The following is a 21142-nucleotide window of genomic DNA, read 5'->3' as shown; positions in this document are numbered from 1 at the left end:
ACAATTGAGGAAGTCAATTTCTTCTACACTCAAATTTGGTAAAAATATATTAATATGTCTGTGCATGTGTATGAATGCACCTAATCTCTGAAACACATAAATACACAATACATATTTGAGTCTGTACTGATGTATTTTTCCATGATGTTTTATTAAATATATTATAATTATATTATAATTATAATTATAATAAGAATGTTTTAACATTACTTTCCTGACTCTGAAAATGGTCTGTCAGTTACTCTAGGCCTTAGTCAAAGTTGGTTGCCCCAACATTGCAGATGAGACTTTGGGTGATTGCCCAGATAGTCAGTTGTCTCTGTCATTTCTTGTACCTTTTGGATGTTTGTACTTCCTGTTTACTTAAGTAATATTATTTCCCTTCTCAGGTCTTTGATGGGGTTAAAGACTAGATAGTCATAGTTACTTTCCTCTCATGACTTAGTCAAGCCATTTTTAATATAAGAACTTAGATTCCTTGGATAGGATATCTATTGAAACATTTAGCATATGTTTTTTGCTTGATGTTGTTTATCCTGATTGTAATCCTAATTTTCATATATGTTTTTGCCTCTTCTTTTCCCTGGACAATACTTGATATTTGTTCGTATTTTATATAGCTTTGTATTAGGCTTAGAACTCTCTTATTTAGACAAAAGGGGGAGGTGCTGTGAGAACTTCTTCAACCAGTAGCCTTTAAGATACCAGCCCACTTTGGGCATGGTCTCATGTACTATAAATACAGATGAAAAGTGTGCATAGGCCTCTTGGCTGCTAGATTTTGGTTCCAGTTCTCTGCTCATGCAGAGAATTGCTGATGACTGCTTTTTCTGTGAGTCTACCCCTAAGTAAATAAACCTTTATTATACTCTAAAAATAAATAAATAAGTCCAAGTATACATTAATAAAAAAGGAGCCCAATAAAAGTCACAAGAAACAGATGTAGACAGAGATACCCACTCTTTTGTACACTCTTGAATCCCACAAAACCACAAAACTGGAAGCTATAATTCACTTGCAAAGATCCCTTTTATGATTTCACAGTCTACTTTGTGAATTATCCCTTATTTCTTTCACTTCCAGGATGAGATTTATAGACTCTAGTTATATTTATTATTTTTATAGATTTCCATCTTTTTTGATTTACACATGGCTTAAATTTAAGAAAAGATTAATGATACTAGCAGGAAGAATATTAAAATCACTCTGTCATCTATTTGTATTATTCATTAATAAGGCAGTATGACACCTGATCTGATGGAAACATTTGATCATATGTAAATTACTCTCTACTGAAATATAATCCCAATCCCTTACCTTCTACACATAAACATTGTTTTTTTGCACTGAATACTGTGCTGGTTAGTTTGGGTCAACTTGACATAGATGAGGATCATTGTGAGGAGGAAATCTTAGTGGAAAAACTGTCTCCACCAAACTGGCCTATTAGGCATGCCTATGAGTTATTTTATTAATGATTGATATATGAGTAAAGATTATTGTGGATCATACCACATGGAGCAGGTAATCTTGGGCTGTATATGAGAGAAAGCTGAGCCAGCTATAAAGAAGCCAGTAAGCAGCATTCCTCATGGCCTCTGCTTTGGTTCCTTCCTCAAGTCCCTGTCCTGATTTTCTTTCATGACAGATCACAGGCTGTAAGATGAAATAACCTTTTCCTCATCAAGTTTCAGTTGGTCACGGTGTTTATCATAGCAATAGAAACCAAACAAGAATCAGCATCAAATGTTAGCCAGGGTCATACAATTTTGTAAAACTCCCCATTTGTTGAATGTGACAATTCACTACAGTAATTTAGTTTCTTGAACTGTAATACCTTATTAGCCTAGATTCTCAACTGCCTAATCTTAGGGACCCCAGTAATGACACAAGTTGTTTATCTAGTACTTATCTTTCTTCAACTGAGTACTAGATGATTACCCCTGGCAATGGTCAACTATGGACTTGATGTGGGATTTCCCTCTGTATGCTCTGATTAGCATTGATAAATAAATGCTTTGGACCTATAGCAAGGCAGAACTTAGCTAAGTGGGGGAAATTAAAATTAAACTGAATTCTGGGAGGAAGAAAGTGGAATCAAAGAGAAGTCATGTAGCCCTGCCAGAGATAATTGTTTGGGACAGAACTTTATCTGGTAAGTCACAGTCACATGATGATACACAGATTAGAGGAGATAGGCTAGTTTCAGATATAGGAGTTAGTCAGACATTCATGCTATTGGTCAAACAGTATTGCAAATAATATGGTTTCTATGTGATCATTTCAGGCCTGAGCAGCCGGGAACTAACTAGTGGCCCACTACAACAAATTGGTGCTGCAACATGGTCGACAATATCCACGTAAAACCTGAGAAAGCTTGGAAAGGAACTCTAAACAACAACAACAACAACAAAACAAAGTTTAGTTACTTTTCTTTGCTAATGGGCTTTGCTTGCTGGTGGCATGCTATGGTTCCTGTAAAAGAGGTCTTCCTGATTCAGTGGTAGCAGGAAAAACAAAGCCATGTATTTTTGAAAAGGTGGCTTCCTAGGCTGTACTGTCAGCACAAACTCTGGCTCTTTTAGTGCTGCAGCCAGCACAGCCTGGATAGCCAAGACTGGCGGGGGGTGCCGGGATTGAGACAAAAAGGCTTCTTTTCAGGTGGAAGAACAGCAACCTTTATTTTGCCCAGCAATCTTTTATACCTCTACTCCTTCTGTGGAGACCCACTGGCCAGAAAAAATACAAACATCCTTGTCAATTACAGACCACAAAGAAGTTCCACTGTCAGTCGGGGAGTGAGGGCAGCTAGATCACAACATTTTAGGAAACTGACCATTGATATGGTATTTGTGAGCAGAGTGCTACAATTCCTTAATGGTTCAACATAGACCCACTGCATACTTGGAACTATGGCAGTGTGAGCAGCTTGTAGAGGCAGTGAATATGCCTCCACCATGCTCAATTGGGTGGAGCCAAAAGGCAAAGCAGCCTTGGTACTTGTCATGTCATAGCTTAGCTTTTTAAGAAGTGCTTACCATTGTATGAAGCAGTTCTGGTTAGAAAAGGGTTACAGATATGCAGTAAGCACAGAATTAGACATAAAAACCTCTAAATGAGACAGTGCATTTAAAAAAAAATGTATGCAGGCTAGGGAGAGAGAGAAGAAAAGAAGTATATATAGTTATAAAAGGAAATAAATGGTTTTAAAAAATGAAACAAAATCTTTAAAAAGAGACAAAGAACAGTCATAGATTAAAGAAGTTAATATAATAAAATAAATATTAAAATGTAATAGAGTAAAAATAGTAAGCAATGTAAAGATAGAAAATATACAGAGTCTGGATTGTGTATATTGTGTTTTTTTGAATTTTTGACTGTGAAGGAACTAAGTAACTAAAGTATATACTTTATAGGTATCTGGTCTTCAAAATTTGGGTCTAAGGATATGTTTCTTTAGAAAAGAGATTCTTCTTTTGTTTCCACAGAGGATAAGAACCTGTGGAATTCTTCCAGACTAATATGGTTTGATAGGCCAAGACTCCCTGGAAGGTTGCCTTGAATACCCCTCAAAAATTACTTCACGAAATAAACAGCAGGAAGCAGCTTAGAGAGAACTATGCTGAAATATTGCTTATAAATGTTTGTTTACATTTAAAGGGGGATATGCTATAGAGATTTTCATTGGTATAGGTCTTGGTTTATTGATACAAATTTAAGGTCAATTTTTTTATAAGTGTATTTCTGCTCTTGATTAAGATATTGTGTTTGTGAAGCTCATTTAAAAATTTAATGTATAATTAAGAAACATAGGTTTTCTAGATATATAGAGATATATTTCAGTTAGATAGGTACTCTTCAAATCTTTTAAAGACCTTCAGTATATGGCATTTAATGTTTTAAAAATACAGGACTTTTAATGGCAATGAGACACATCTGTTCCTGGCAGCATCAATTACTTCAAGAGAATAATGGGCATTGAAGAGGCTTCTTATGGTATCTGTTAGCCATTTGGGCAAGAAACTGTTGTTGCCTGTACTATTGATGAGATGGAGATGCAGGATCCACAGAGAAATGAGTGTTTAACTTGTTTAGAGGTGAGAAAGGGTCTTTGGGGTTCCTGTTTCATGAAAGAGTCTGTCAGACACATTCAAGACACAGAAGAAAGTGACTGACAAACTGCCAATATAGGCAGAACTGTCCAGAATTTTCTGATTCATGGGAAAGTCTACTATATACTATTGGCCTATAGGGTAAAGATGGAGGCCCCAAGGTTACAAAAGAACTTTGGGTGAGTTGTCTCTGTCATTTCTTGAGTTTCAGAAGTTTCTTACAATGTACTTTTTACTTACTTAGGTAATATTATATGCTTCTGGAGTCTTTGATGGAGTTGAAGAACAGATAGTTATTATTATAGTTTTCCTTAGTTATGATAAAAGATAAAGTAGCTACAAATATTGTAACTGTAGTTCTTGCTTGATAACTGTTTTGATATATGTAATAGTACTATGTTAAAGTTAAAACCTTTTTATTTAAACAGAAAAGGGGAGGTGATGCAGGATTTTCCTCTGTATGCTATTATTACCATTGGTTAATAAAGAAACGGCTTTGGACCTATAGCAAGGCAGAACTTAGCTAGGCAGGGAAAACTAAACTGAATGCTGAGAGAAAGAAGGCAGAGTCAAAGAGAAGCCATGTAACCCCGCTGGAGACAGACATTCAGGCCAGAACTTTACCTGGTAAACTGCAGCCACGTGGTGATACACAGATTAAATGAGATAGGCTAGTTTAGGATATATCTGTTAGCCAGAAATACACTTAAGCTATTGGCCAAACGGTGATTTAATTAATACAGTTTCTCTGTGTTTATTTCGGGAGTCTGGGTGGCTGGGAAACACACTAGCAACCTCTGACTACATGGACTAAAAAAGAAAAGTTGCCAACCCTTACCTCGCTCCCTGCCCTATAACTATCCCAGATGGTGAGGTTGGTTCTTACAGAGAACTCATGAGGTCCACCCTCCCAAATCCAGGCCCGCTGTGTCTTAAGTCTCTTATCCATTGTCTGACTCTCTTTTCACTCACCTATTATTTACTAGGGGCACTGAATGAGCCCATAGCATACTATTCTTGCATCTCTTGCTCCCCTTACCCATTTTTATCAATAGAATTAATGATCATTGATATCAGGTAAAGTGATTTTGCCATATGCCCTCTAAGATTCCAAAGAATGCCAAACACCATGTTAAAGAATAACATTGTTAGGTGTGTAATCCTTCTTGATTATTTTTCTAATTCTACTTTTGGAAACAAATAAGTGAAACAATATATGCTTGGGGCATAGTTTTCTATCTCTTTGTTCTTAAGTTTGAATCCTTTTCTACAGACGAGTAACAGCAGAGCTGACTGATGCTGCTTGTCATGTTTCAGGCGCCTGTGTGACTATGTATATGGCCTTCTCTGCTGTTCAGATTCATGACTCTTGTCATAGTGTGCACATGACATTCCCCACAATAAAAAGCAAGAAAGTATGCTATCCCATGTTTGGCAAACTACAAAAAAAAATCCTGTAGCAATTTTTAAATTTTTTTAACCTAACCTTATGTTTATCAGAAATACCATGCTGTCGGAGAGCTCTACATTACATTTTTACTCTGACATTTTGTTCCACTTATATAGCTCTTTATAAATATGCCAGCTAACCAGATGTAATACTGACACCAAAGCCAGATTTCTCTCCTATCAGATTTTTCTATCCTACTCATAGACTCTGTATACCAACACATTTGAAAGTCTAAGAACACACAAGATTTAGCTCTGTGTTTGTCTCCTTCTGCCTGTCAAGACTGATCATAGACTGTGACACTGTTTCCATGGAAAGTTAGTCGATCCAAATTCATATTTTATGTAGTGTACCATAGCTTATTTTCAATGCTAAAATTACTTTTCCTAAGCAACGTGATTTCAGTAAGATACAAAAAGCAAACACAGACAGACTTTCATTTGAAATTTCAATGGACATAACAATGTGTGGTAAACTTAGTTAACTGTGAAACCAAGCCAGCAATCTTCAATGCACAAATGCATGGCAAGAGTTGAAAACAAAACAAACAACAACAACAAAAAAAAAAACCCTTTTTTTAAAAGAAAAAAGTGCAATGCATTCAACTTAGTTTGATTTTCAAACTGAGTTTAAAAATGTTAGGCAACCAAATACTTCCTTTTTCTTTATGAAATTGTTTCCAGATACTGAATTCCCAGAGCTATTTGCAGCTCAGTTTAGTACTCAGTACCCAAATTGGTTAATTGTGTCCATTATTATTCACCAAATAGAATTAGGCTCTCATATACAAACAAGAAAACACCACAGACAGAGTGTCCTCTCCACTTTCTCCTTTCCTGGGAATGGCAACATTGTGATTTTACAAAGTGAGAATTAGAATAATCCTTCATTTCCCCCAGTGCCACCAACACAACGATTTTCTTTTCCAAAGGTCACAGCTAAAAGAACAATTTTGGCTCCTCTCTAGCACCAAGGGATACACTTGAGTGGCTTTTAACAGAGCAGCTTGGCTGGGCCAGAATGCGTGAGTGTCCCAGCCTATTAAGGTATTCAGACCCACCCAGCCATGAAGGCAAATGCTGAGCTGCTTTGTTATTATATTAAAAAGACACCCATGGTTTGTTTCATTGAACTTTTTTCTATACTTGATAATTACATCTGTAAATTATTCAGTTGCTTAAATGAGCAAAAGTCAATTTAAGCACATATGTCAGGCCTTATTGTTATTTGAATTTATGACTGAATCATAAATTTGAATTTGATTGATTTTTATCTTTACTGTGAGCAACTCCTCTGTTTTAGAGACACAGAAATGGAGACTTAGAGATAGAAAATGATCTGGTCGTTGTCAAGTGGCAAAGACTCTGCAGGTTTACCAAGACCTACCCTGACCCACACGTCCTTAATTGCCCTGTGCCTCTGTTTTGAAGCTGTGGATCCTGAGAGCTATCTCTGCCCCTCCCTCTTAAAGAAGGCATCTCTTTCTTCCCTTTGTTACAGGAGGTATTGAGCTTCCCTTGCTTCACATCCATAGAATTCATTGTTACCTTCCCACAATTTTCAGTATATGTAATATAAAATTAAATAAGAACATTTTCTATGCAAGGATATTCTAAATCAAGTTCTTATCTATATTTGTACTTCTATTATATTACCTTGGTACTGAACCAAAGTTATTGAAAAAAAGACAAACTCAGACATATTAAGGATTCTGGAAGCTCAGTTGACAGATGACAGCACTCTTTGCTTGTTTGTTTGTTTGTTTGTTGTGTGTTTGTGTGTATGTGTATATGCATGTATGTTTTAAGACATCACTATATAGTCCAGGTTGGCCTCTAATCCACAGAGCTCTGCCTGCCTCTGCCTCCCACATGCAGGATTAAGTCATGCACTATCATTTCCAGTTTTATTGAAACATGATTGTAAAGAATTCGAGTGCTACAGATACACAGTTGAATCATCTTGAGCTGTCTCAGCTCCTTTAATTGTGGCATTGTCCACCTCTGTGTCTGACCTAACACATTGTGACAACCAGGTAAAACCTTTAGGGATATACAACCTTACCAGACCACTGGCTTATTTCAGCAGAAATCTAAGCACACCAGCAGACAGCTTTGAAATCTACTGCAGAAATTTTCCTAATCTGCTGTATTCTGCCTGCCTAATGTTCCTAGCAATATTTGAAAATATTTGAAAGTATTTGAAACTGCCTTGTTGATTCCGTTTTGGTTCTGTGAATATGAAATTTCATATAACCTATTTCTCATGGGAGCTTGTTGTTTCAGGAAACTTGGACCCTGTGTTCCCAGGCCTTGGTCATTTAAATTCAAGAATAAATTATTTCTTACTTCCTTGTAGGTAAGGGTGTCTTTTGAACGAACAATAGACAATAGGTAGAGAAGAAGACAGATGGATGATAGATGAAAGGCAGACATAGATGCAGATATTATAAAGTAGAACATTTATCTTCCCTACAACAAAAATGATAAAACAATGACAACTTAAGAAGACATTAATTTTAGAATACCTTATACCACTTTCAAAAGCATTTAATCCTCTGTTCATGAAGGAGAGAAAGTGTATAGGATTGTATTACAGACATGGGTCTAAAAATAATCCCCACCCTCTCACACACAGAGAGCTTTTTGAGTCACTATTCAGTCCAGGCTGGCGTGGAACTCACGGTGATCATGTGCCTAAGCTAATGATGGGATTCAGGCTTAAGCTACCATAGCTATCTGCTTTTATTTCTAAAGAGATTTTAAATATTGACTTTACTATTATATAGTCCTCTTCACTGTATTTCTTCCTCTGTTCGTACCTTCCATGCTCTAAGAAACTTCTATTTGCAACTAGATCCGAAGGTACAAACTCCTCTGTCTTATGTTAACAATGTATCTACCCCTGGCATTTGGGTTGGATTTGCATGCCTCTGTTATTGATGCTGACTGTGACATAGTGCTCATTCTCTGTGGCTGTTGTAACACATGGCCAAGATTTTGATATCTTAAAACAACACAGATTTATTATTTCCCAGTTCTGAAGGTCAGAAGTGTAGCATGGGACTCACTGACCTGTAACAAACTGTCAGCAGGGCTGGGTTTCTTTCTGGTGTTCTGAGGTGAATTGACCTTTTTTCTTATCTGTCTCAGCACTTAATGCCTGTCTTATTTGCAGGTTTATGGGATCCTTTTCTCTTCAAAATCAACAGAAACAAATTACTCTGACCTCTTCTTCCAGTTTTCTTTACTTATTTTTACTTAGATTAGTATTCAATTGTATGTATACACACATGTACGCTCTCAGTCATCACACATACAAAAAAAAAGCTTTGTCACTTTTATATTTTTCTTTATCTTTTTAATTCAACATGAAATAAATTGCATTTTACCATTGTTATTTCATGAACATAGAGTTTGGCTGGTCTGTGGACAGTCAAACACTGTTTGACTTTTGAAATGCTTCAATCTTAGCATTATCTTTGCAGAATTTTACCTTAAAAGCTACAGAAACTTGATGAATTTCATATCTAGCTATGCATAAATCCAATGTATTCTCTAACATAGAAAGCAGGTCTGAACTTCTCTTTCTTTCAGCCTCTTCTTGCCCAAGTAGGTTCTGATTCTTGTCCTCCTGTCTTCTCCTAAAGTAGAGACAAGCAATAAATACAGTTGGAGAAAAATCCCAGAGGTCAGAGGACTCCTTTGTGTACCTTTGAAGTCCTAGCGCTTCACGGTTTAGTGCCCTAGTAGCTGTCTGCCCTTTTCACAGAAGGGATTTGAATCTTATCTGATTTTTATCATTGATTCTGGACTGCATTCATCCTATCTAAGAGTGGATACTGCAGCTGGATTTCATCCAATTATAAATGTATCTATACTAAATATAATGTTTTCAATTTGTTTATTGTTTTAAATTTTCCTATGGTAAAATATATTTTATTATACAAATAGACCTATTAAGCTAGTGTTACTTTTATAATGTCATCTGCATCTCACCTTAACGGGGAGCCGTTCTCGTTGTAGGCTTGAGGTGCCATGGTTTTTGCTGGTGTTTGCACGGCCTTGATGATGGGAGCCAAGCCATCCAGACCTATCACTCTGGCCTCATGCTTTAATGCCTTACACTTACACAGCCGTTTTTCAGTTCCAGCCTTTTGCCCCTTCCCTGTGCGGCTGTTATTGTGGCATGGCGGGCTCTCTAACAGAGCAGACTACACGTGGTGGTCGCCATCTTGGCTGAAGGCCAGATGTGTCAGGTGACTTTTTCCGCCATCTTGGCTGAGGGCCAGACCACGTGACCACACTCTCCTGGTTTTACCCTGCCTCTTCACTCGGTTTTCACTAAACTCCTCATGCTAACTCTGTTAAATGTGTTTTGAGCAATGGTTAAATGCCTTTGACAGGGCCCGTCAGAGGCGTCCACGTTGCCCAATTCTTGTTCACTCTTTCTACGTATAATAATTATTTATTACGTCTCATTTCAGATTACAAAACACGAGTCTTATATTTTAAACTGGTATGTACCTTTAAGTCTCTTAAGCTGTTCTCTACCATTGTCAGTTCTGCCACTAACCTTATATTACAAGCATTTTTTCCCTCTATCTGCCTTTTTACAAATGTAAATCTTATCTGTTGAGAGCCAATGTGGTCAAGCTCAGACCCAACTTTCCAAACAAATTCTATACTATAGTTATACCTGATAAACAGCCCTCAACTGCTCAGAGATCTGGGGAATGTGATATTTAAGTATTTAATTATTAAAAACTTTTCACAATGACAAAAAAGAGACAGGTTGGCTCCTAGCAGCAGCTCTCTGCTCCCTCCAAAGAAGACAGAAGACAGACATGCACAAAACAACGTCCTTCTGCATTTCACTTCGACTGCAGAGCACTGACCATTGGGAAAACCTGCCTTTCATCTAAAGTAAAGACCTCTAGACGTGGACGGAATCACTGGAATCGACAGCCTAGCTGCTCAGGTCAAGGTAGGCTAGTCTTCCTACAGATTTCTTAGCCCACAGGATATTCTGGAGCCTGGCAGGCCCTGAGCTAAACAGCAAAGTTCAAGTGCAACTTTCAGCGACCATGGAGGACCCAAAAAGAGTAGCTCTGGGTGCCAACCAAGTAAGTTCTTTGTCATTTTTTAAATCAGTAACTCAAGTAAAATCTTATCCTTCTCAAAGATCTCTGACAGTTTGACAGCTGAGAGGTTTTGCAAGATGACCTCACCAAACAAATTTCAAACCAAATTTATCTCTTATGCTACAGTCATTATATGTCTAAAACTTCTGTTTTCACAAACCCAAGGAGTTCACATGAGTTCCAGGGAGCCGAAATAAAGAATCCATCTTAAACAGGTCAGATACCCCCTCAATCCCCTGGTCCTAAAATTTTTTTTCCCTTAATTTAAATTTGTTCTTTGTTCTGCCAATACCTTAAACAGGGTTAGAGATACCAGACATTTCCATGCCACAGACATCGGTCAAAAGCAAAGAGACCAGCTATGCCAGGATGTTCCCAGCACCCAGCCTTCTCTCGCCCCCCCCCAAAGACGACGCCCACAATCAGCAGGAAGCAGCCTTGAGAATTCGCCGCCCCAATTCCTTCAAACTGGAGTGTCTAATTTGCTTTTTATTAAAAGCAAGATGTGGGAATGTTATTCTTTCTGTCCATGCCCTAGCCACGCCCACTCCTTTTAACTTCTGACCTCTGCCTGCCTGCCATCGCTCTCTTTCTGTTTCCTCTCCCGGTGTACACACGGGGCTCTGTCTCTCTCCTCCTCTCTCTCTCTCCCTCCTTCTCTTTCTCTCTCTCTCTCTCTTTCTCTCTCTCTCTCTCTCCCTCCCTCCCCCTTTTTAATAAACATTTATGGCTATTTTCTGTGTTTATATGTCTGATCCGCCGCGTGCGTGCCCTCCCGCTGGTGAGAAGCTGTAGCCGCTTGCTCAGGTGCCGGACCCTAGAGCCGGCACCCGGCACTGCTGGGACCCGCTGGAGTTTGCTGCGGGGCGGGGGGACCCCAGGGATATTTTTTAAGAATAAGACTTCTCAGACCCGCTGTCACAATGTCACTGAGTAACACATCACCGTGACACGTGCTCCCGAGCTATTTTCCTGACAGATCTCTCAGGCTGTGTAGTCCAATTGTTCTGCCTCAGCCTGTAGGGTGCTGCAGTTACAGCAGGTGCTACTTTGGGTTCAGGCTTTGCAAGAACAGCCATGCACGTAACTGGGCTACCCTTTAACTGACTCATGTCCCTCATGTCAACCCCAACTACTGCTTAAGATCCTTCTAACTCTTCTCATGTTCTGAATGATACACATTTCTTTTACATATGAAAAAGGAGACATTCATTGAATAAGGAATCATTCTTGAACATTGCATGTTTAAAATTTGAAGAAAATGTTGGAAATCTACCAGGTCGATAGAATTTGAAATCAGGAGGCGCTGCACAAAGTCAGAGGTTTGTCAGCACATTTCACATTTAGTAGACAGATCTTCCCAGGGCCAGTCAGAGGAAGAAACATCTGTTAACTTTCTCCCACAGGTGCTTGTTTTCAGGCATTTTATTCTTTTCAAAGTAGCTTTAACCATAAAAGTATTCACAAACACAACACAATTTTTATACTTGGAACATTATTAATCATTTCAGATGCAGCTAGGTGATATATTGAATACTAGCATATTAAATTTCTATAGCTTATTTTTAGTAGGTGTCAGTTGTTAATTAAAAAATAAAACAATAAAACTAAGAGGATAGTTTAACATCTAACAGAGCTTGCTACTCAATCATGAGAACCACATCCCAGAGTTCAGTTACAATTGGGTTTTTATAGTAATAAAAGTGGGGGTGAGGGGTTTTTGAGGTTTAGGATCCCTGATTTGCTGAAATTTGTCTAGGGGTGTCCTGGTGGGTGTGTGCTCGCAGATGGTCCTTTCTAACCAATTCGAATGTTAGCCATTTCCTTTGGATGATCTGTTTTTGGGTAGTGCTAGGTAACTTCAGTTTGTGGTTCTTTCTGCAACCAGGTATTGCCTCAGGGTAAACTACTGAGACTCGGGCCTCTTATTAAATTTATCAATGACTGAGTTCTACTCTGGCAGGTGATAATGGTTAGAAGTAAAGAACTTCCTTTGGGTGACCTGCCCATACTTAGCTTATCATGGCTGGCCCCCACATTCCCCCCTTCACAAGCACTAATGATAGGACCCAATCTTGGGTCCTGCTTGCCTTTGGTTTTAAGGAGGCAGGGAACTACTTAAATTAATAAATCTATTAATTGACAACTCTGGACCTAGTATATTAACAGGCACTATAGGTAGTTATCTTGTCCCCCATGCCAGGGAGTTTTCCTCTGTTTCAGCCTTTTGACCTGTTTTGGGAAGGGGGTATGGGACAATATGTTCCTTTCTGTAACTGCTTCAAGCTGACATTGGGGCATTGTTATCCAGGCCCAAGCAGGTTGAAAGGCTGGCCAAAGGGAGGAGCATTTAGGCAATGGGACACTCATCAGACTTTATTGAAGGAACAAGGAGTGTTCACATCAGCTGGACTGGTCCAGATCACCTTTCAGGAAGTCCAGGGCTTGCCACCATTCAGTGCAGGTTGTAGTCAGCAACTGATAAGTAGATGTGTCTGCCAGCCAAGTGGAAGCTTATTGAGATAAGTTCAAACTAGGAACAGTTTAAACTTTATTTACTTAAAGAAAAAGCCATATTGTAGAAAAAGAACAGATAACAGGTATCTGCAAACAGAAGGTATAGACTCATAACTTTGAGTCCTAGCAAAAACTACAGATTTTTTAGAAGCATATATATTTTTCTGCTGTCCAGAGAACCATGTATTATTTGGATAGTGATGTCTTTTGCCCAATGAGAAACACCTTTACATTTATATTTAAATGGCAACCAGAATAGATCTAAAATCTTGAGCTTGTGACATACACAGCAAGTAGTCATTGCTCTATTAGCTTATTAGTTTTTAATGAGCTAACAAACTGGCTGTAGCTTTGTGTGAGGATCTGGATGTCTTTTGTTGTTAAGCTGACATTATAAATATGCTAGCCATCAATACTATCAGAGATCTCAGAAGCATAAATAGAGTATATCTGAGTACAGACCAAACAATTTTTAAATCTATTAAAAATGACAGGGACCAGAGTCCATATACCGTTAGTCTTGGTCTAGGCAAAAGTGGTGTAATCAATTCTCCAAAGTTCTGCTGTCTGTCCACAGTCTGGACCAGGTCCTGGCAGCCAGTATTGCACTGGGGGACATCTTGCCCACTGGTCAGCATCATTGTAATCCAGGTGGAGACCTCATGGTATCTCATAATCTTCTTTGGAGACCCTGGGTTACTGCTAGGGTCTTGGAGTCTCTGTCTAATATGATAGGCTTTTTAAGTTATTATTTTAAATGCCATATTCTTCAAATCTCTGAACTATGAGGTTGCCTAGGTATGTCTGATTAGACAAACTTTGTTTTAAGTAATAAGCCTTATTTAGTTCCCTGTCTATGTTTTTAAAGTCAAACTTAAAACAGTACTTTTATGATGACTGGCTAACTTTCATTTCCTAATAATCTATAAGTTAGCAGCTTTTACAAAACTAGAACACCATACTCTGTAATTATTTTGAATTAAAGCTAAAAAAGAAACTGAATTAGCTATTCTGAGGGTAAACACAGAACAAGTTTATGTCTAGCTGTTAATGCTGTCTCTTACAAAGGCAAGGAACAGGCCCCAAGGTGAAATGGGAACAGGAGGGAGTCTAAGAGCTAGCATTGCCCTAGGGTAAACTGAGATAATCTATAGAACCCATCTTGGCAGGTGTATATAAGCTGACCTGGGAAAGCTGTCCTTTGCTTTTTATTTTTCCCTCTTCACAAGTACCAATGACAGGACTCGATCATGGGTCCTGTCTGTCTAGGGCATCAAATCTGTTGATAAGAAGAAGCAGGGTTGTTAGGGGCCTGTTGGAGCTGGAATCAAAGTTGTTGACCAAGGAGACCAATTGAACAAGTTTTTATCCAGCTTCCCTGTGAGTGTTTTGGTCTCTATCATTAACAAGGCCACTGAGTTTCTATTCACCCCTGAGTGACTGACATAGAAACATTCTTTCCCCAGAAGAGGAGGTCTAAATCTCTTAGTATCAATACAAAAATTTGTGACTCAGTTTATCCAAATAGCTTAAACCCAACAAAGTTACCAAAGACAAGGAGGCTACAACTGCAGTTTTGCCTATATTGTGAATCTCAGTTTAAACATCTGACATGCAGGTGGTCCTAGACTGTCCCTGTACAACAACCTACAAAAGATTGAGATTGATAGGCTTGGACACTTTCTAAGCCCTCTATCAAACTGCTTAGGTCATTGTTTTCTGCATCCCAAGATAAGAACAATTTTATCTTTGGTTAGCCTTTGGTGCTATGGTTTTGACCCTAATTTTTAGCCTTTTAACAATATAAAACATTGTATAGCACAGATGTTTCACAGCCTTAAAAAATTAATTTTTTAAGTGTCTTTTTGCAATATCAAGAATATCAACAATAAAGTACTTTTTAGAAAGGGACATGAGTCATCATGCAAAAATTTATCCCAATCTAAACTATCTTGGAGATTTGTTAGGCCCACTCCACGTGGTCACCTTTAATAAAGATGGCAGTGAAATCATGTGGCATTTGTTATTTTTTAACTCTAGCAAAATGACAATCCAAAATTTAAAATGGAATTTGTAGTAGGAGGCATGGCTTGCGTCCTCCCGGCTAGCTTAACCCCTGAAATAACCACACAGAAATTGTATTAATTAAATTACTCCATGGTCCATTATCTCTAGCCTCTTCTTGCCTAACTCCCACATCTTGATTTAACCCATTTCTAATAATCTGTATTTCACCATGAGGTCATGGCTTACCGGGAAAGATTCAGCATTTCTGACCTGGTGGCTGGCTCCATGGCAATTCTCTGTCTGCCCCTCTTCCCAGCATCCAGTTCTGTCTACTCTGCCCTATCAAAAGGCTAAGGCAGTCTCTTTATTCAACCAATGAAAGAAATACAAATACAGAAGGACCTCCTACACCAGGAATTATTCCTTTTGTTTTTTTTAATTACACATTTATAGATTTTAAGTAAATAAAACATGGGTCTAACAAAGGAAGATCCATAATACAATTCTAGAGCCAGCTTTTTAATTAAAAAAACAGCATATAGTAGTTTTAACATTATCTATAACAAAAAGTTATCTGAATTTCTGCTAACCCAAATTTAGTAATAAGAACTCAGTGATAAATTTCTGAAGTCAGGCTTGTAACAGCAAACATAGATCATTATTTGTCTCAGCTTCATGCTTGCAAGATAACTTACAAAGACAAACTTTTTAACAAAACAAGCATATTCAGTATTTGCATTTATGAGAAACCACAGCAAACATAGTTTACGTCCCCTTTTACAACTTTTTATAGTATATGGCTACAATATTTTAAAACAGGAGCAGAAACATGCATATACTATAACAAAAAACCTTTAAATTTACATCACATAAATCATGTACCAGTTTGAAACATTTGAGACCAACAGGATTTTTTTTTTGTACATTAACCAATAGTAATTTTCTACTAGCCACTATAAATGATGACAGATATTTATAACCCATTGGATCTGAAAGAGTCCTTGACCCGTGGAGCCAAACCTTGGTCAGGTTTGACCAGAAGCTGAAGCATGCAGCATGCAGCCCCCAGGGCAGGCAGAGGGAACTCATCTACCAGAAAGAGTGGTATACAGCATGGGGGTAGGGGAAAGACTGTTTAAACCCTCCAAGCCATAGCAATTAACCCCAGATTCTCTTGTTTAATGTTTGAAATCCTACTGGGGCACATCCGCCTCGTACAACTGTGGCTGACGGCCTTGCTACATTGCAACAACAAGGCTGCATAGCCCAGCCACCCAGCCATATAAGCATGCTGGCCCGCAGCCTCATGCTTAGGACCAAGGCTGACTCCTTTTCATGAAATGTTTAAGGTGGTGATGAAAATACACCCCTATGTTTATGGCCCTATCTCTAAAGTCCTGTAAGTGATCACAATATCAAAGTCAAAGAAGTCATGATTTAAGTCTGTCCTATGTCGTCAGTGTCATTTTAAGTCAGGACAGAAACACAGCAATACACAGACACACAGGACAACGGGCAGGACAATGGTGCCAACCCAAACCAAAGACACAGCTTCAAGCTGTTTCATGGGTGTGACCGACCCCTCTATTGAAACAAGACTGCTACCCATGTGTGTCTACACAGAGCTGACAATGCTACCTGTGTGTCTTACCACAGAGCTGACTTAGGTTCACACTACAGCTGCAATACTGCAGCCTTATGATTATACCTCAAGCATTTAGGACAAAGAATGAAAAATGGAATTTTTATAAAGTTTCAATATCCCCTACCCCATTCTCATTGGCTAGAACCTAGTTGCTGCGTTTCAAAAATTGATGGAGGTGGGTCTTGTATCTATTTGTTGCTTTCATTGGTTAATTAATAAAGAAACTGCTTGGCCCTCTGATAGGGTAGAATTTAGATAGGCCGGGTAGACAGAACAGAATACTGGGAGAAAGAAGCAGATTCAGGGAGTCGCCATGATTCTCCCACTCCAGACAGATGCAGGTTAAGATCTTTTCTGGTAAGCCAGCTCATGGTGCTACACAGAATATTAGAAATGGGTTAGATCAATATGTAAGAGCTAGCCAATAAGAGGTTAAAGCTAATGGGCCAAGCAGTGTTTAAAAGAATACAGTTTTCATGTAATTATTTCGGGTATAAAGCTAGCTGTGCGGGTGGCCGGGTGCCAGGGACGTAGCCCGCCACTCATATTACTACAGAGTGGTGCCCAACGTGGGGCTAAATCCACTTAAAAACCTAAAAAGGCTTAAAAATAAGGGAGAGAGAGTTTAACACAGATTTTTGCTGTTTGTTGGTGGCATGCTGTAGAGAGATTTCCTGATTCAGCAATAGCAACAGGAAAAAGCTTCGTCATTTTAAAGCATGGCTTCCTGGGGCTGTGCCACCAATGCAAACTCTGGCTTTAAAGCATTTCAATGGCTTTTTTGGGGACTGGATGTTTGTGTTCTCGCTTGGGATCGGAAGGAGAGTGCTCTGAGACCGTGCCAATGGCTCAACACTCCCCGCCTGCACCTGGGCAAAGGGCAGAATCAGGCTTAGGCAGACAGAAGAGCATGGCAGATTCCTGCCACCATACAGAGAAGTTTTTTCAGACTGCACAGTGCTCTGCATATCAGATTTGGCTGTAACTTGGATAAAAAGAGTTTCTGTGTCGCACGCCCAGTCTCAAAATTAAACTGCTGAGTGCAGCTCCAATGTGGACTTGCTGTGTGCCTGGAACTGTGTGTGGCTCAGGGGCACCAAATGGATCTGAGACAGGAGCAGCTGCTCCATGCTGAACTGTGCTGACCTCAGGCAGAAACTACCATAATTACCATAATAACAGCGCAGTTAAGGTTAAGACTGGGCAGGACACAGGTGATACTGTATTACTTGTACATGGTGCAACTTAAATTTTTAAAAACTGCTTAACATTTTAAAAGATGCCCCTGGATAGTAAAAAACTTACAGATTCACAATAAAACAGATTCAGACATAAAAGACCACAGTGTTGGATAAATGTACATATGCTTGAGAAAGAAAAAAATATATCTATAAAATAAAGTTAATGATTTAAAAAGAGGGTAAAGTCTTTAAAGAGACAAAATAAAGTGATAAAATAAAAATAAGCCAAGTAAAAATAAATAATTCACAGAGAGTCTGGATTCTTTGTATTATTGTGTTTTCTTTAAAATTTTTGATTTTGAAGGAGCTAAGTACAGAGAGATATTTCATTCTATGGACTGCCAAATAAAACCAGAATGAATATCATGAGGGTATGACTTCAAAATTTGGATCTAAGGATATAATGCTTTGGAAAAAAATTTCTTCTTTTGTTTTCACAGAGGATGAGACTCTATAGATTGCTTCTATCCCAATATGGTATGATAAACCACGCCCTCCTAAAAAATTGCTGTAAACACCTTCAAGACAGGTTATCCCATAAAAGACCTAAATAACGACTCCCCCATTCAGCAGAAAACAGTTTGGAGAGAAAAAACTGTGTCCATGTTCCCAAATATTGTTTATAAATGTTCTTTTACATTTAAAGGGGGTATGATATAGATATGAATAATTTGCATTAGTATAAAATTTAAGGTCAATTTTGTTATATGTATATGTATTTCTGATCTTGATTAAGGTATTGTGATTATGTGGTTCATTTAAGAATGTAATATATAATTAGGAAATATAAATTGTTAATGGATTATCATCGATAATAGTCAAGCTTGTAGTCATATTAGTTAGATTCTCTAGATGTGCATAGATATACTTCAGTTAGGCAATCTTCATATCTTTCAAAGGCTATAGAATATGGCATTTAATGTTCTAATAATTTAGGGTTTTTCATGAAAATGAGACACATCTACTCCTGACAGCACCAATCTACTTCAAGAAGAAGATGGGCATCAAAGAGGCTCCTTATGGAGTTGGATAGCCATTTGGGCAAGAAACTGCTCTTGCCTGGACTGTTGCATAAACTGGACACAAAGAACCCACAAAAAGAGGACTACTGAACTTGCCTAAAGGTGAGATGATCTTTCAGGGTTCCTGATTCATGAAAGAGTCTGCGAGACATTCTGCAGGACACAGCAGAAAGTGACTGAACTGTCTTTGGAATTTTCCTGCTTCATGAAAATGTCTGCTGAAATCTATGGGCCTGTAGGCCAAAGATGGATGCCCCAACGGTACAGAGGAACTTTTCATGACTGTCCAAGCAGCGAGATGTTTATGTCATTTGTAGAGTTTGAAGTTTCTTATTTCTTGTTTACTTAGGTAATATTATATCCTTCTGGAGTCTTTGATGGAGTTAAAGAATAAATAGATAATTATAGTTTTCCTTAGTTATGATAAATGATAAAATAGATATAAATATTGTAACTATAATAATTGCTTGATAACTGTTTTGTTATATGTAATTTTATTATGTTAAAGTTAAAGCCTTTCTTTTTTGTTTAAACAGAAAAAGGGGAAATGATGGAGGTGGGTCTTGTATCTATTTGTTGCTTTCATTGGTTAATTAATAAAGAAACTGCTTGGCCCTCTGATAGGGTTGAATTTAGATAGGCGGGGTAGACAGAACAGAATGCTGGGAGAAAGAAGCAGATTCAGAGAGTCGCCATGATTCTCCCACTCCAGACAGATGCAGGTTAAGATCTTCCCTGGTAAGCCAGCTCGTGGTGCTACACAGAATATTAGAAATGGGTTAGATTAATATGTAAGAGCTAGCCAATAAAAGGTTAAAACTAATGGACCAAGCAGTGTTTTAAAGAATACAGTTTCTGTGTAATTATTTTGGGTATAAAGCTAGCCGTGCAGGCGGCCGGGTGCCAGGGACGTAGCCCGTTGCTCATATTACTACAAAAAATGAATATGACCATTTGTTGCAGAAGCAAGGCTCCTAGTGAATAATAAAGAAAAAGACAGCGATTTCTGACTGTCTTAGTTAGGGCTTCTATTAGTGTGAAGAGACATTGTTACCATGGCAACCGTTATAAAGGAAAATGTTTAATCGGGGGGTGTGCACTTGTAATCATGGCAGGGAGCATGGTGCCTTGCATGCAGATGTAGTGATGGAGGAGTAGCTGTGAGTCCTACGTCTTGCAGGCAACAGGAAATCCAATGAGACACTGGGCAGCATCCTGAGCATAGGAAACCTCAAAGCCCACACCCACAGGGACACACTACTTCCAACAAGGTACACCCACTCCAACAAAAAACACAACTTCTAATAGTGACACTCCTGTAGTAGGAAGCTGATTACTCAGCTCCAAAATAACCACACAGAAACTGTATTAATTAAATCACTGCTTGGTCATTAGCTTGAGCTTTTTTTTTAGCTAGCTCTTCCATCTTAACTGAACCCATTTCTATTCATCTTTGTATTGTTACATGGCTGTGGCTTACTGAGTAAAGTTCCATCCAGCATCTGTCTATAGTGAGGCTACACGGCTTCTCCTGATTCTGCTTTCTTTCTCCCAGCACTCAGTTTAGCTTTTTCTGCCTAGCTCTTCTCTACATATCATGGTCCAAGACAGATTTTTTTAATTCATTAGCCAATAAAAGCAACCCATATGCAGGAAGACTTCCCACACCACACTCCCTATGAGATTATGCAGCAAATTACATTCAAACTACCACACTGACATAAAGCATAATACCACAGTCACTGTGTGGATTATTAAGTGCTTCCACAAGCCTTGGCAGCATTGCTCCATTGCTGTCCCCCAGGAGTGATTAGAGTCTAGCAATTTTCTCAAAGACTGCAAGGACAACAGAGATCTAGACTTTCTTTACTAAGACAGAGAAGTTACATAAACAGCAGGTTTTGAGAGTTTAAGCTGAGTGGTGACAGGAAATTGATGAAATCAATTTTATCCTCATTAAGTTTTTACTGATGGTGGTCACAACTGCCCATAACACTGTTTCTGC

The sequence above is a fragment of the Microtus oregoni genome, unplaced genomic scaffold, assembly GCF_018167655.1.
Source record: "Microtus oregoni isolate MIOR12 unplaced genomic scaffold, Mior012 000000F_ref0000247, whole genome shotgun sequence".
Taxonomy (NCBI): domain Eukaryota; kingdom Metazoa; phylum Chordata; class Mammalia; order Rodentia; family Cricetidae; genus Microtus; species Microtus oregoni.
Note: the sequence above shows the minus strand (reverse complement) of the source record.